The sequence below is a fragment of the Chenopodium album genome, chromosome 11 (genome assembly GCF_948465745.1).
Source record: "Chenopodium album chromosome 11, dcCheAlbu1.1, whole genome shotgun sequence".
NCBI lineage: Eukaryota > Viridiplantae > Streptophyta > Magnoliopsida > Caryophyllales > Amaranthaceae > Chenopodium > Chenopodium album.
The window spans coordinates 7,849,180-7,865,407 of record NC_137844.1 but is presented as its reverse complement, the minus strand read 5'-3'; the positions used below and the strand labels follow the sequence as shown (position 1 = coordinate 7,865,407).

Genomic DNA, 16,228 nt, shown 5'->3' with positions numbered 1-16,228 from the left:
TATTTCTACAATAAGGAGAAAAGTTAATTTAATAAATATGTACTTCCTCCATTCTTTTATTAGAACCCTATTTCTAACATTTATTACTCACATATTAAAGAGAAATGAAACTCTAATAAAAGGACGGAGGAAGTATTTATTTCAACTTCCCTCCTATTGAAGAAACATCCTAAATTTCTCTTAACACTAATTTTCTCAAACGAACAAAAGTACTTCATTTATGATGTAACATGTTGCATTAGTGACATCATGGCAATTAATAATTAAAATACTGTAGTAAAATAAATACCATGTTTCGCAATCCAATAGTCGCTATATCTCTTATTTTTGCGTTGAAATTGAATTTAGTCCAATTGCAAATTGACAAATTGTAATGTGGGCACACCTAGAGGTGTCAAAAGCACACCTAATCTGAAACCAATCCGAAAAATATCCGATTTAGATTTAGACTCGTGTGGACATAATAATTTAGTATAACTCAACTTTAAAAATTGACCTAATCCGATCCGACCTTATCAGACCCGATCTGATCATCTGAACTGATACCCTTAGGCACACCAAATCATATCATAAACTCCGTATGAAATAGTGCACCAACTAACAAAATACTCTCAAATCACGTTCACTATAAATGAACATGGCTAAACCGTCTTTGTAAAGATCTCTCGAAAGTTACTTTTGAATATACGCCACTTGAAATTATATTATACGATATACTAAAATCTTATGAAAGTTTGAAAGGCTTAAAGTAACGAAACTTGACTCATGCTTCAGATCAAAAAGTTTGCACTGAAGTTAGTGGCAAAAGCTCAATTTGCTTTTCTTGCTTTGCAAGATGAGAAAAGGATGGGATCATTTGCAAATTGCAATAATTCAGTAATCCTAGTGTTGAATAGTATCCGTATAGAGGAATAATATTTATTTTTATCCATACTTTATTGTTGGTTGTACTTCGTAGGAGGACTTTATATAAAAATTAAGTTACATCGTTGTTCTTGTAAGGGTTTGAAAACATGTGATTAAGGCCTGTAATCATGTAAATCGTCTCTAATCCAGTTTTATACCTACAAAGGTAATGTATATCAACAATCCTCGGAGCTTATTTGAGAAAAATTGTTCTTATAATCAAGTCAGTTTTGTTGGATATATAGAATGACTATAAGTAGGTGTCACGTTAGGTGCCATATAGAGATGGTATGGAGTAGTAGATTCTAGACCCAACTCAGATCCATAAATCCAAATTAAGTTATCACAGATATAGATCCTGAAATTTTAAACCCTGATGGATTTGAGTACTATGGAGATAAAAACGGATTTGGGCACGCACGAGTTTAACCATAATACTCATACTCGAACTCTTTTACCTGTTTTGGATTTGTTTTAAACCTAAATCCACTTGACTCGTTGTATCTAAAAATGGATCCCATTCTTATTATTTAACTCTATATAAGAATTTCTATCTTCAAATTTATCAAAATATAAGACGAAGTTTCAAATATTGTAAATAAGATAACTAGTTAACCAAGCTAAACGATGTTATTGATTATAGAAGCAAAAGTTGAAAACACAATTAGCCGATCACTACTACTATAGTTGATTAAATATCTTGTAATAAGTAATTTTGTACTACTATAGTTGTACATTTGTACTTATATTAATACGGAGTGGTCCGTATGAACAAGATGGAGATTAGAAGTTAGTTATACAACTAACATGGAGTGCAAAGTGCAAACATGTGAATACATTTAAACAAGAGTCAAATAACGTAAACATTGGAAACCGTACATTTTTCAATTGAAATTGATGGAAACATGAAAACATAATGCATGTGCTTTGCCCTACATCACATGGATCTATCCACTACTCAGTGCGTGTTCCAAGCACTACTCTCATGCCTATTTACAATTTCTTACTTATGAAATTGGAATTAATCTTAGATGCAAGATCTAATCTATTTGCATTTTTAATCTGAATTCCAATCATTGAACTCTAGGATATTTTTACAATATAATTCATTCTATATAGATTCCCAATTATTCAACTATTGCTTACATCCCATCCGGTGGTCGCAATTTTCTTATCCCAAATTTTTATTTTATGGCCTGGTATTTCAAATATAGGTGTTTATTTCTTTAGTATGAAGATTTAATTTTTGTAACTTAAATTAGGGAATATTGTAAGTCATACCTAACCACTCATGACTTTTTTCTGTATACCATTAAAAACTATGTCGATAAGTGAATGCTCCGTTAATATGGGGCGAAAAATATGTACACATGACGTAACTTGACAACTAAACAAATTAGCTCATATCAACCATTTGACACTGTAATATTCTCCGTAATTTATTCAAAGTAGTGTTTTACTTCCTTCAACTAATTCATATATATACTTGGGTTCAAGGGATAGTGTTTTAAGATATTCAATCTTGGTGCATACAAGAAAAATGTCCTTTCTCTTTCCACAAATTATATTCCAGGTCTCACATTAACTTACTATAACACATTAACACTTTTTATTTAAACTCGTCCTAATTTAACGGTCACTTTTTAAATAAAATGTATCTATACATAACTACATATTGTACTGTATATCTTTAAATTTCCCCTTAAAAAAAAATTTAATTTTCCACACTCTTGTCATTAATTAAAGATGTGTCAATCATAGTTATAGAAACTATTTAGCGTTACAAAATATACACTCTTTTCTTCTTTTATGGATGTAAGCTTTCGCTTTCCCTTTTATTTGAATACAACTTTTATTTGACTGGAGGATATTTAATTATATGATAGAGTGTAAAAACTAAATTTTTAAAACTGAAAACGTAAGTATAACATAATATAAAATGTAGATACATGTCATAAAAAATGAAGTTGTTGCAATGCTAATACGGTGTTAGAGATATAAGTGTGTCTCGATACCTAAGGAAATTGGGAAATTGTAGGGGCGATTCCAAGCGTTGTAAGCCATGAATAGCGCTAATATTTGGCTTAAATGATGCAATAATAGAGCTCTTTCGCATGCGTCAATGTAAGCGTTAGTGATGCTTTATAGCACCATAATAGATATTTTTGGAGCACTGCCAAATAAAAGCCATTTCCTTAGTATCTAGGAACTAACAAAACGTTAACAGAAGACCTCAAAATATACGAATTAACTTAAATACGTAAGATAAAGGTTTTAGGGGGCTATCTATAATCAAGACTGATCATTAATATGTAAATTCTATATATGATCATATTTAATTTTTGCTATTTAATTTTTTTTTTAGTAAGGTTAGAACAATTTCAAAGGTCGATATGTAATTTTTGTAAATTAATATTTATAAAATTTAATAAGGCAACATTTTAACTGTTCAATTTATTACTAAATTTAAACTGTTACCAACTTTATACACAATATATATAAATTTACAACACTAAAATGTTCATTATTAGAATATGTGAAGGAGGATTGAGGAATAAACTAGTTGCTACATGTTGGTTGCATAATTGCATGTGCCTATAATATCAACTAAAAATAAAACATATTCATATAAGTATATGAATAATAACTAGTACAAGTAGATCACAGATCCAGCATTTAAGGCGCCAAATCTAATGCTGTTGCTTTCTTGCTACTGCGTAAATTCATTTTCAAAGATTGAATCCTTCAACTTTGCGCTTATCTCTGTCTACAATAACTCATCCTTCTTTGACCTTTTTTTCTTGTTATCAATATGCACAACTTGTTGCCAAATTAGAATCATCATACAAATATACGTAATTTGATTTTTAAAGCTGGGATTAGAAGATGCAAATTAGGAGCATTGATGAGGACTAAAGTGGATTAGATGTAATCAATTAAACTTAGAGCATGTTTTTTTTTATTTTTTTTTTATATATATATATATATTCCATGTTAAAAAAAAATGCTTATTTGTTTGTTTAGGAGAAAGAAATATTGTAGTATGCGTATTGTCTTAGGTTAAGATTTAGCCATGGTGAGCAATCTAGCATTGCTACATTTTAACTTCCTCCATTTCACATTATTTATAACAAAGCACTTTGGAATGCATTTAAGAAAGAGGTTGAGTGCATAAATAATTAAATTGGTAAACTAACTTTAACACTACAAGTTATAGCTAATTTAGAGTCTGTTCTCTTCAGCTTAATTTCAGTTCAATTCAGCTCCAATCAGTTCAGTTTCTAATTTCCTTCTTTCATAAACAATTCAGTTCAGTTCAATAAATCAGATTAGACCCTTAGAGTGATTGAAACTTACCTAATTGAATTACATTATAAGTATTTTTTTTTTTTTTTTTTGAAGAAACATTATAAGTAATTAAACATGAGGTTTTCATAATAATTTTTTACTAGTAATTTGAGAGTGTTAGATTTAGAAGAGCATGTGCCAAGTCTATCAACTGACAACTTATAACAGCAAACAGTTCATATAACATCAGGTTTTGTAAATATAATTCTTAAATTAAGCAAACAAATTTAAAAGAAAAAATAATGAGGTGGAGACTACAAGTTTAAATGGCCCAAACTTTAAAAGCTTTTAAGCTTATTTTAGAAGAGAGATAGATAAAGGCCGAAAAGCCCATTAAACTTACCTCGGCCAACGTAGTGCTCGTAATCAATCCAACTTTGATTTTGACCCAATTTAATGAAATATGGATCAAAAATGGGCTTTTGAAGATTGGGCTTATATAGTTGTATTACCTTCTAAGGACTGGCAGTTTTTTTTTTTTTTTTTTTTTTTTTTTTTTTTTTTTTTTTTTTTTTTTTTTTTTCCCAAAATTGAGTCCGTCCTAAACTTTTGGCCAATACTCTTGTTGATTTTTGGCATGGAAAAACTTCAAATGTTCACGAAGACTTAATTTCCTTATGAGTTATGACTGGTGTCAACTGTCAAGACATTACGTTTGCTTATGATATATGATAAATATGAACAATGTCTAGAAATTTCCAATTCTTTGGAGAATTTTTACATAGATTCACTACAATTATGAAAATAATTATTGAAAATTTTAAGAAAATTATGAATCTCAATTCTCAAGTGCAACAATCAACTGCAGAGATATGTAGGCATATGGAACGAAGGTGACAAAAGTTCATTGCACCAATGTGTACTTTATTGTCCTCCAGTAAAAAAAAAAAAAAAAAAAAAAAAAAAAAAAAACTCCTCGATCAAGACCATTCTATTGTGCCATGCCTTTGCATGATCGTGCCAAGGATCCATATATAGCCTCAAACATGTTCAGTTTTCATAACCAACAATCTATAGAGGCGAATCCAGAATTATTTATTTGGTGGAGGCATGAAGCACTAACTAATTGTCAATTCAATGCATGTCTTATTATTTATTTTTTTTCTCTCTATTTTTATCGTAAAGCAATAAAGGTAAGATGTGCAATATTGGTGTGCCGCGCGGCCGCGCCTATTTCAAGGTTCACATATGTACCTCCCGTTACTAGATTCACATATTAACCTAATTAAGGTATTTAGCCATTAACTTCAAGTCACAAAAGTCTAAGCAAACTTAGTGGCCATCTAATTCGCAAGGATACATGATAGAATTTACTCTTTTTAAAGACCATAATATCATGTTGAAATAATAAAATGCAAACACAGTATTAGCTTGATTTATTAATGGTGTGTTTGAAAAATTGATATATTTTCCTTAAAAATAATAGATTAACTGATTGAACTGTAATAATGGTCTCTACAACATATGATATTTGAAAAATACGTGACAAGACAAATGCATGTGATTTTTTTTTTATTATTATTTTTTTTAGAGAGATACAAGCATACAATGGTAAGTGATGAGAATCAATATTAGGATCTTCTAGAAATAAAATAAAATAAAAGCTTTAAGTAATTGAGCAATCTCTCACTCCTGCATATAAAAATGCTTGTTTTTCTTATATATTACGTCGGTAATATTAATAAACAAATGAACAAATCTGAACCTCTAGTTATGTAGCTCATCAATTTTGCATATACCACTTATATATAAATCTATTACGAGTATTAAAACTTCAATTTAAATTTTTTCAATCATAACCTAACAAAATGCTAATTAACTCATGCATCGTCATCTATTAATAACAGTTATAAGACAGGTGAGAACATGTATCAAGTGCAACCTTTCAAAATTAGCAACTATATTGTTTATACAACAAAATGAAGCTAATAAGAAAGTCAAGTTTTTTCAACTTGAATTATATTAAATCTTGGTTTAGATCTCATGTTATCAATCCTTGTCATTATCAATTGATGTGCTGAGCTCATGTTTACTATACTCAAATCTCATCCTTTTGTCAATTAATTCATTCATACATATCCTAAAAATGTATAATTTGCAATTGTTTTTCTTCCAATCAACTTAATACCTAATATGATTTATATTTTATGGAGTACCTTGAACGTTAATTATAAATCCTTGCATATTATTTGAAGAAGTGTAAGCCATGCATGCATCGCCCTATTTGGGTTCTTTCTCCCTAGTTAATACCATTATTTGATAAGAAAATATAAACTCGTTTTACCCCTAAAAGCGCTGATTCATACAAAAATAATGAACTTATGATTCCACTCTTTTTACATGCTATATCACTCAGTCACTCTCCTTTTCTTATCTATGTTAAATTTTATGCTATTTTTCAATTATATTAATCTTACCAATACAATCGAATGTATCTATGAATTAATATGTTATGGATCGGAAATGACTCATATTATGCGTACGCGCACCTAACATCATCAATTATACAATAATCTTTATACATTAATTTAATTATGAGAATATCTAATCATCAATGTAATAGTAGTAAAACAACTATTTGAGCATCTTTTTCTCTCGAAAGGGAATTCCAAACCAATACCATCATCATACTAATAATCAATAGTCGTATCGATCTTGTTTTTAATGTTGCGCATCTTTCTTTGATTTCTTTTTCTTCTTTCTTTTTCATTACATTTCACCCATTCGTGCATTTTTAATTTATAACATGGTAGTCTAATCACATTTGTCTTGTTACGCATATGATTTTTCTTTATAATTTATTTGCATTCACAATATGTAGTTCCACGTAATAACTTACTACTATATATAATAAAGTGTATTTATTTTTTTATAAATTGGCAAACATTGAAGAGACCTTTGTAGGGTCTAATATGTTCTCGAAAAGAAATGATATCTACTATAAGAATACAGAAACCCTTTTTATTTCAGCTAATCATATCAATAAACATTGACCTCAAAACTAGAGGTGTCATTTCGGATAACCGGATGGAGTTTGGGTCAGGTCTGTTCGGGTCGGGTCTACTCGGGTCGGATATGTTCAGATCAAAATTATCCTTTTCACTCGGATCGGGTCGGACCGGGTCAAATTCGGGTCGGGTCAAATTCGGTTCATGGTCTATCGAGTCCGGGTCGGATATGGGTCGGGTCAACTCCAGATCGGTTCACTTTCGGTTCGGATAAATTTAGATCGGGTTTAAAACGGGTTTAATCGGATAACTTCAGGTCGGGTTGATTTCGGTTCGGATGATTTCGGTTCGGTCAAGTTCGGTTTGATTAAGATAAGGTTGATCCGTTGATTCATTAAATGATCAGTTTCGATTCAATTCATTTTTGTGTTTGGCTGGATTTTTGTCGAGCTGACCAAATTCATATCTAAATAAGTTTATTTTTAATCTAGAGATATTATTGAGTTTTTGCCTTATTATTGGTTCAATATGATTATTAATTACAAAGCACGAAGTTTTAGTTTTCTCATTTGATCAAGTTATGTATAATTTTTATCTTAAAGGAAAATTGAGATTGAATAATTATCGATAACTTATCATACCTATATAAGTGAGACCGAGCTAGTGACATATTGATCTGACAACTTATAGTTACATATGATGATATATATAAAAAAGAATATCAATTTTTTAAGGTTATTACAAGGTTACAACTCTTCATCAATTGTACAATCTTACGAGGTTATGAGTTCTGTACTATTAGTTTAGTTTATTACTAATTCAATTTGTATAAGAGTTGTTAGAATTACTTTATTACTAATTCAATTTTTATATTAAAAACTTGACATTATACATATTGATAGTTAATTGTTACTATGTACATTCTTTTTATTTGAGCATAATTTATTGCATATGTATGTAGTGTGTATATAACCGTACGATGTATAACGCCTATAATTCTAGGATAATGCGAGGAAGTAGTAATGAAGGAATGTATAATGATTAACATATTCTAAAAACACATAGTAGAGAGAGAAAAAAGGAGAGAGATAGGAAGAGAGAGCTCTTTATGTGGACCCCATCTACTTTTTGGTCAGATTGTCTCACGTGATGGGTTTATAGTAAACTTAAGACTCCAGACTATTTCTTTGTAGTAAAAAAGTTAACTTATTAATAATTAGTAAATATATAGTATAAGAACTTGAATAAGAAGGTCAATAATCAATTATGGTCGGGTTAAATTCGGATCGGGTAAAAATCAAATCAAGTTAAAATCGGGTCGGGTTAATATCAGTTCGGGTCAAAACAGATCGGATCTGATCGGTTATTTTTCGGGTCAATTTCGGATCGGGTTGAGCTCAGGTCGGGTCAAATCGGTTCGGTTTGAGTACAGGTCGGGTCAAATCGGATTCGGGTTGAGTTCAGGTCGGATCAAATCGGTGCCGGATTAAGTTCTGATCGGATCAAGTTCGGATTCGGGTTGAGTTCAGTTCGATTACAGATCGGGTTTGGGTCTTGAATTTCTCGGATCAAATCGGATCGGTTACAGTTCGAAACGGATAATTTTTTTCGGGTCGGTTCGGGTTTGACACCTCTACTCAAAACTAAAAAAGACAATGACATTATACATGATGTTGAACCTAAAAGCTCTTGCCTTTTGGTTTACTCTTCTTAATTCATTTCCCACCATATGATATGAAAATATGCGTTATATCTTCTTCTTCCCTTAAATCCAACTACTAGTGGACAATATTCGATTTATCAAATTTTAAAACAAACTTTTAAAAATTGGCAAATTTCTATGTTTTTGATATATAAACCAATTCTGAGCTTTAGCTATCAGCTTAAATTTTAGGTTAAGTTGTTCTTTTTATATGGTATTAAGAGCCAGTACGACACAAAGTCACTGGTTCAAATCTCACCTAGCCATCCTTTTAGATAGAGTATATATATTAAGCACTGGTATAACGAATCCATGTTATTGCATTCATATTTCAAGTCCAATGAACTTTCAGGCGTAATAGTCTATATAAATCAATTCTTGTTCTTCAACTATTAAGTTTTTGGAAATGATCTTTTAACCGTTTTTCATGATGTGTAAGAGATAGACAATGAATCGACGACTTTGCTCTTATTACGAATTGTACAATTAGGCACCTCAAATTTTGATTGGACTAAGTTGGTGAAAGGTTTGGAGACAGTTTGTCAATTTATCTTAACAAATTCACAATTATGATAAAAAAAATATCCGTAAGAGCAACTAACGTAAAACTTATATACCGAAAGTGACGAGGCGAAATATAGGGACAACTTAACACAACAAAGTAAGAAATATTTGTGTTCTCCTTTGCTATTGCTTTAAAATTGTATCACCAACACATATATCATATGATGTGCCATATGAGATGCGCACTGTTCGGTTCTTGGTAGACCAAGTGTGTAATGGTGCGTACTTGGCATCCATTCAAAAGTAAAATGTAGGAAAAAAGGTTAAGTTGATTGCGAGTTTTGCGCAAAACCCGTAAACTATCATTCCTAGCATATTTCTCCTTTTTTGTGGTATGGTAGTTCCAATTGAGCGAATGAATATTACTAATGTGAAATTTTTTTTATAGAGGCGGATGCACGATACTCCGTGCATCAGTTTTCTCTTATAAAAAGCGGAATGAACATTCTGTTGTTCAGTAAAGAACATACATTTGTTTTGTAAAGACACATATAGCTATTTCATAAAGAACATCACACATAACTGTATTGTAATGAACATACAGTTATTTTATAAAGAACATATAGCTATTTTGTAAAAAAAAAACATCCAACTTCATGTTCATTATATATATCTAAAGAACATCAGTAATATTAATAAAAACATGATAATTAGAGGTGATCAACTTTAGCCCAGCCCGATCCGGCCCGAAAATAGGCGGGTTTAGACAAGCTTAAAAATGCATTTTTAGTTAAAAATCCAAATTCGGCCCGAAAAGGCCACTACATTTTCCGGGTTTGGACACGAGTTATTATGTTAAGGCCCAATCCGACCCGAAATTTTTATCACCTCTAATGATAATATAATGTAATGAACATTATTTTTATTCAATAACCGTAATCTAAAGACAAAATTCAAAAAACATTTCAAAATAAACAATTAACATTATGTCACAAATAAAAGTACATTATTCTGATAATCGAAGAACATGAAGATAAAAAACATTATTTAACTGCACGTTATGTTCTTTACAATTTTATAACATGTTCTTTGCACTTTAACTGAATGTTCTTTAAATTTCTATACAATGTTCATTACAATTCTATAATATGTTCTTTTCACTTAAACTAAATGTTCTTTATATTTCTATACAATGTTCTTTCCGCTTTTTTTTGGAAGGGATGCACCATGTGGATCGTGCATCCGCCTGCACGAACCACGCATTGTTACTAATGAGTCTCAACTCTGAGTTAAAAAAAATAATCCATAATTAGTAAGTTTTGTCATTTTAATATCACGTAACCCTAAGACAAGTACCTAGCTATTTGTAAATCAAATAATTATCAACAATTGTTGAGTAAAATTAAAAGCTTAAGAAGATGAATAGGATCCCAATTTGCGAGAAATTTTAGTTATAAAATAATTACTTGTTTGTAATCCTAGATGGAATTGAAAAACTTGGAACTCAACATGTTAGGTTTTATTTACTAAACAAGGGATTATGATGTTGTTCATGATCATGAAATGGTACATATATATATTTTTCAAATTTTAATGAGTTTGTTTTTTATTTTTCAACCTGACCAAGGCCTAAACTATGTTTATAACTTATATAGAGTTAAGGTAATTTTTAGCATGTGTGGTTTTCTTAAGCCATACATTATTACAATATAGTACGTTTAGAAACTATACCAATATTTTTTTTAATATTATATTTTTGTTTAGGAAAGACCAAACAAGCCTGTATATTTGTCATCATGTACTCGTATAAAGTACTTCCTCTGTTTTTTAATACTTGCAACACTTTCTTAAAATGGAAATGTCACAATACTTGCAACACACCATAATTGGAAAGTTATTTTGGGGAAAATCTATAGTATTTCCCTTATTTAAAGCACGCGGCCCACTAAATTACACCCCTAACAACCACTCACCCCATTTTAAAGTGTATTATATTATGTGAACCCCACATACTTTAAATACCATGAAAAAATGTGTGTTGTAACTATTAAAAAATGGAGGAAGTACCAAATTAGCATAAAATTGGTGAAATTAAGTTAAATGTAGCCACTCGAGCCATGTTGGTGTTCAACTGGTTTAGAGCGTTAAGAGTATAGAAAACCATGCTCCAAAGGTTTTGAATGGCGGTACATGGACATGCGTAGGCGCGTAGCAAATTGTGTGATCAACTAGACCGTTACCTAAGGATCGGAGCACGATTTTCCATACACATACATGTGGTAAAATAAATTTTCAAGACCAATTGCGAATCTCATGCTCTTTGTCTACACACCATGACCAAACAATTTCTGATGCATGAAATATATTACAATATTAACAATAATCTGTAATAGTCTGAATTTACTCCAACAACTATAATCGATCGATATTCGAGCAGTTAGATACCTTATGGTTGAGATTCTAAACTAGTGGAAACATTGTAGATAAACTATTGGTATATGACAATTAGATAAGATATCTAGATATGGTATTTTATGTACCAATTCATCATCTAGCTAGCATATATATCATATAAATTTGACTAAAATTTGTCTTGATATCAACATTTTCTTCCTAGAAGAGTGTACATTTTGACTATATCTCATATTGCTTTCATTTCTTTCTTTCTCTTCCGAGAAGCATCTTTTTGTAAACATAATGTCCTTTGCATTATTGTTTCATTACTTGATACGCCACTAAAACATGTGGAAGATGAGTACATCTATGGCAAAATTAAAGAAGCTATTAGATGCCGAGAAAATAACCATATCCTAAAATAATCTCACCACACTCGACAAATAAATTTCCTTTTTCCCCACTCGCGTCCCTACTACCTAAAGAGCTTTATAATTGGTTATAATGTACGGAGTAAAGCAAAACAACGACCTCTTGTGTCTAATTTATGTACAGACTAGTCCACTTCCGCTTACAGAAGATTCGATCCCATAACTTCATTATTATAATACAAGAGATAATTATCAAGAATAATTACAAAACAATATATACATAAATAGATTAATTATTTACATAACCTATCACATAGTATTTCCAAGTGAGCCAACCGCGAACTTCAAAAGATATCAATAATGTAGGAAATTTGTACAACTTTTACTTAATCACTGAAATGTAATTTTTTACAAATAAAGTTGATCTAAATGTTGATCTAAATGCATTTGATGTCATTATATCTCATATTATTATCTCATTTTATTGCAACAATTTCAACTAGATTGTACTCCCACGTAATAATATACATCATGTACAATAATTGAAAATTTTGCCGCCCATAGACTAAAAATGTACATATTTTTAAAAATGATATGAAATTGGAATCAGAATTGACACGATCATTCACTCGAATTGTTCATCACAATCAAAAAGAGATTGCACCATTAAAAAAAAATCAAAAAGGAGAGGATGAATCATATTACAAATCTGATAGATTAATTTACTACAGACTCATAAAACTTTGCTTCCAATATCAATTGTATTAATTAGGAAAAACCATCTCAATATCTTATCAAACTAGTATATAAATTGCAAAACAATCTATCAAATTAACAATTTAAAATCTTGTTTTTCAATCATTAATCATGCACAAATCTCAAAGAGAAAGTATCAATCAACTTTCTCTATAATATTTTTTTTTCCCTATGAATTTATACACCTCATCAAATGGACTAATAGTGTGTAATTAATCAAATAAGATCAATTAAGTAGGTGAAGAACTCTCACACACTACCTCAGCATCCACCTCCTTCCTGTGGAAATTTCTGTGGCATCCACAAGCGGCACATATAAGCGCGTTGCTCGTTCCTTCTGCACCACTAGCCATGAACTCTCTGCACCCATCTACCGCGTAACCTCCTATACTAGCCGCATGATTCTTTTGACACTCACAATATCGAATAGTTGAAGAATTGTTGTTTCTTCGCGATCCTTGATCTCTTTTAACCACCACTTGCCTCTTCTTCATCATCATAGAATTTTTTTTGTGTTACCCTCTTCTTCACTTTCTCACCTAAAGTATGCACAAAAAGAAGCATCAAATTTCAAGTAAGAGAAAGAAAGAGGAATAAAAGAGGGAAGTACTTGGAATATTTGTACAAAACCCTAACCCTAGATTGCATTTATATATAGAAAAGATGATATATGGAGAACTATTGAACTAATAAGAAGTAAAGTATGTTAAAACTAAAAAAATGGCAGCTTTTCTTTTTGCTTTTCTTTTTTTTTTTTTTCAATGCTTTAAATCATAAGCTTAAATACTTTACTTTTTGAAGAGTACCTCAAGGACAAAATCCTATATGGGTATGTCTTGCTTTGATCTCATGAGGGTGAGGATGTCGTAGAGAGCGCGGTACGATTCACAACATCATCAGGGACCGGATGATTATGATGATATGATATTAGAACAAGTGAAAAAAAAATGTGAAGAAAGGAACAAATAATAAAATGTGGGCTCAAAAAAAATGGTTGAAACACAAAGGAAAGAGGACCATATACATCATTTCATGATTAATAAAAACCCTAGATAAGAGGAAATGATGATTTCAACTGCCCTACAATGGGGTCAAAAGAGGAAAAAGGAAAAGTTTGAAAGGTAAGAAATTTAACCCTATAATTTAAGGGTATGTATACCTTTACATTATGGGTACTCAAAAGACTTGAAATGTTGGTTGATTGGGTTAGATGGATGGCCTGTAAAGTTGGGCTTCTTATAAATATTGTTTAATTAAAAAATGAAAGTGGGCCCAAGTTGGTACTAAAAGAGAAGTCAAGATGGGCTGTGTCAACAACCCATTGTCTATTCCGTTGAGATTCTTTGATTTCTTACATAGTTAGGAATAATGTTGACTATATATGTATAATATAAAGTCTAAATTAGTATAATTAATAATTAATAATGGGTGATGTGGCCAAAATTTCCACCTCATTGTACAATCAGTCAATCATGCAAAGTTGTGACAAAATTGTTCTCGAATAAGAGAGAATATAAAGGCCTATTAACCTCTCTATTGAGGTATAGCATAGCCCCCACATTTATATGGCTTTTACTTGTGCAACCACAACCACTCTTGAGAATGAGTAATGAGTAATTGGTTCTTACTTTCAATTATTTTGACATCCCAAATTTAGGCTTTGTTTTGAGGCCAATTTAGGGTAGGAAATTTATGACCTTTTCTTCACTTTCAAGTACGGATTTGCATACTCTTTAGTCTTTAATAATCAACCTCTCTTTTATGGCATTATCTGTTTAATTAATTATATTAGAAAAATCTTTAGTGAAATTTTATGACAAGAGCAATAAAACCATGAGTGTGTGGATTTAAGGGAATTCAACCTCCATGATATCTGTATTGAGACGTGGTCTTATATAAACTTAAGGTCATGAAATAGAAAAAACCTTAATCACTAATCTTAGTAAGGTATTCCAACTTTATACATTTTTTTTTCCATATATAGTACAAATTAGGCCTTATTTACCACATGATTATTGTATTATTTACTTTGTCATTAGTTGGTACCAAATCTTCATCATGTTGTTTCTAAAGGTCATTTAGCAAACCTCAATAACTCTAAGTTGATCATTACAAGAAGATAAAATCCACATTTCTTTTTCCATCATCAAAATTAAATCAAGTATCTCATCGATTATGACATGAACAACTGTGTTGAGTAATTCAAGGACTAATAGCATAATTTCCAAAGTTAGTAGTTAATATGTCAAATTATATCCTACCTTTAGAACAAACAATCACGGCTATGTTTTTAAGAAAGTTAGGAAATAGTATCACTGTTCTCTAAGTTATGAAGGCATTACAATCATAACTTTGAGAAACTCCAATAATAGAATGACTGAAATGGATGAAGATAAAGTCAAAATAGAGGTTTTGGGTCATAATGGAATAGTCAAGGTAAATCATATTGAGACTTGGGAAAATATGACTATCAAGCAATTTCCATATTTGCATCAAAACACCAATTATTTACCAATTAATGACACACATACTATTAAGCTATTTGCATCAAAACACCAATGAATGGAGCTAGGTTGCTAGCCTACAATAGTTGAGAAAAATCTAACCTATTTACTACTAAGGCTAAATTTTTAGTATCTCTTAACAACTCCTTAGTGCTTGTCTAAGAGAATTCAAAGAATTTGAAAATAAAGGGTGAAGTTTAGCAACAAGAATACCTTATAGGATAATAATGGCTAAATTTTTCTCATACATAAGAAAAAAAATTCAATCTTGAGAAATTGTGTAAATACTTTTAATCCTAATCTAAATTTTACATGTATTGTAACCTGTAAGAAATTATGATTCAACTATTACAATTTTTTTTCCCTTACTCGTATTACATTATCTAGAATTCTCACTGAATTAATATTATGCATGGTGGATCTCCACACATTTATAATTAATTTTAAAAGACAAAAAACATGGTAGAGTTTGGAACAAATCAACCAATGATATCTGTACAGATATATTGGGGCTTTTTTTTAAAAATTGACAAAAGATGGACAAGCCATCAATCATGATTAGCCGCCACCATGGCCTCCTTATAATTTTTAATCAACCTAAATCAAAGGGAACACATTGCAAATGCTGTGGGGCCGACATTTTTCTCCTTTTCTAATTTTTCTTTTCTCTTTCCCATTAACTACTTTTTAGTGGAATTAAATCACAAACTTTATAAATTAAATTTAGAATAGATACGCTAATTTAACTTGCTCTTAATATTATATACTTCTACTTTGATAAAATTACTTTTTTTG

The 16,228-nt window shown here is 30.6% G+C and overlaps 1 pseudogene; it reads right to left on the bottom strand.

Moving 5' to 3' along the window:
- Positions 1-13,159: 13,159 nt before the first annotated feature.
- On the bottom strand, positions 13,160-13,426 carry LOC145566203 (mini zinc finger protein 3 pseudogene; annotated as a pseudogene).
- Between the last annotated feature and the right edge of the window lie 2,802 nt (positions 13,427-16,228).